This window comes from Varanus komodoensis, unplaced genomic scaffold (assembly GCF_004798865.1).
Source record: "Varanus komodoensis strain SLA01 unplaced genomic scaffold, ASM479886v1 scaffold28, whole genome shotgun sequence".
Lineage (NCBI taxonomy): Eukaryota > Metazoa > Chordata > Lepidosauria > Squamata > Varanidae > Varanus > Varanus komodoensis.
In genome coordinates this window covers 12,947,099-12,949,004 of record NW_025335727.1, presented here as the reverse complement: position 1 = coordinate 12,949,004, position 1,906 = coordinate 12,947,099, and the positions used below count along the sequence as shown (strand labels likewise).

Sequence of the window (1,906 nt, the reverse complement as noted above, 5' to 3'; positions counted from 1 at the left end):
GCCAAATGGATGTGACAAATTGTAGAACAGCAAGACAACCCAACCCTCATCTCTGCACTCTGCCATACAGGAAATCCTGCCTGTACTGCGGTAGTTTGTCCCCCTAACTCCAATCAAACTCTTTGTTTCCCTCTGGGACACTTCTAGAAGAGGTTCACACTCACTTACAAAGATTTATGATGGAGATGGGATATCCGACACACTCATATAAAGTCTAAAATCTCACCCCAGAGCACAAAGAAAAGAAAAACACACAACAACAAAAGTTTATCCTTCTTCCCATCAAGAGGTCTTGGTTGAGCTGTAATAGTAATGATCCAGAAATGTTTTAAGGAAATAATCACGCCACATGTTTGAGTTCAGTGAAGAAAGTGCAAGGAAAGGGGAAATAACATTTGGGTACAAATAGTCACAGCAAAAGATCTGGCAGCCTAGGAGGGAGAAGGAATTGTAGTCATGTTAAAAGCCATTGACAAAATCCCATTACTGTTAGTGAGTGTGTGGGGAGCAACTGGCACTGCATAGGAGTAGCCCCTTTTTAAAAGCAGGAAACTTGCAATCTGTGGCTCGGCTGGAAAGGGAGAGCCATGAGAAATGGGGCTGAATCTGCAGCTCCACCCATCTCCCAAGCAGTCATTCAGCCGGATTTCAGCTCTGTTTAATGGGCTATGCATGTGTAGTGCTGAAATTACAGGGGTGTGGGAGGGTGTGTTCACGATCTTTGACCCCTGCTTTTGGAAATGGTCCCCTTAACTATTATTCCAGAAGGCTAAAAGGAATGCATGATTTGGCCCTTTGGCCCCGTTCTTTACTTCTTAACCCCCCCTTGTATGGTGCCAGTCGAAATCCTCCTCTGTGACTATGTGCCAGGCTGAAAAGGGCAGTCTGGCTGGCAATTCATCCCTGCTTTGCTTGCTTAGGTTATCTATCCAGATCCACTCATTTTATATCCTCAGGTAGGATGTTTCTTTAGCTCTTGCTTTGGCTAGATACACTCCCCTGTTGGTTGGAGTCTCCAGCCACATGTTCAGGATCTGAGCCACCTTACAGAATCAATGGATGCTAATTGAGCAAACGCTCCAGCCAATGTCATAGCCTCTCAAAATAAAAATTACCTGAGGCGATGTCAGGATCGAAAATAATCCTGGTGCTAAAATGAACACATTCTTTAATGCTGTGAGAATAAGCAAGGGGGAGGTTTTTGTGGTAGGAAGTCTAGTTCAAATGGCCCTTAGGAGCTAGCACAGAGAAGACTTGGAACTTTTTCCATGAGGCTTTTAACCTGCCCACTTTATTGAGGTGTCTGTGTCCAGATTTTTTGTGGGTTTAAGATCAGCTCCTTTACACATGCTTCTTTTCCTCCGGATATGTGTTCTGACTTTCTATATGTTACATAACACAACCACTAAGTGCTATGACATAGCAGAACTTTGCAGATACAGTGGTACCTCGGCTCACAAATGCCTTGTTCCATGACCAAATTGGGTCGTGAACAAAAATTTAATGAAAATGTTGATGCAGGTCACGAACTCCGCATTGGGTGGCAACCAAGATCGCAGCCATCTTGCCCCCCGCCCCCCCAAGTGGAGACATGGCCATGATCGCAGTTGCATTTGTGCAGGAAAGATGGGCGCAATCGCGGCCATTTCTCCCCCCCCCCCCCCAACCCCCCCAAAACCGGGCCCCCCCCCCCCCCCCCCCCCGGGGGGGGGGAGGGCCGGGTTTGTGCGGGGGGGGGGGGGGGGGGATGGCCAAGATGGCACCCGTCTCTCCCTCCCCCAGTGCGTGTCGGGATGACGGGCACATACAGGGATGACAGGCGTGATCTCGGTTGTGCTGGGGGGATGGGGAGGTGGCTGTGATTTTTGTTGTTCTTTGTCACTTTGCTTCACATTTTTCTGATTAA

General features: G+C 47.9%; 1 protein-coding gene across 1 annotated transcript in view; it reads right to left on the bottom strand.

Moving 5' to 3' along the window:
• The window catches only part of PPM1L (protein phosphatase, Mg2+/Mn2+ dependent 1L), a 193,451-nt gene that overhangs the window by 8,086 nt on the left and 183,459 nt on the right, over positions 1–1,906 (bottom strand). The gene's annotated exons all lie outside the window — the stretch shown is intronic.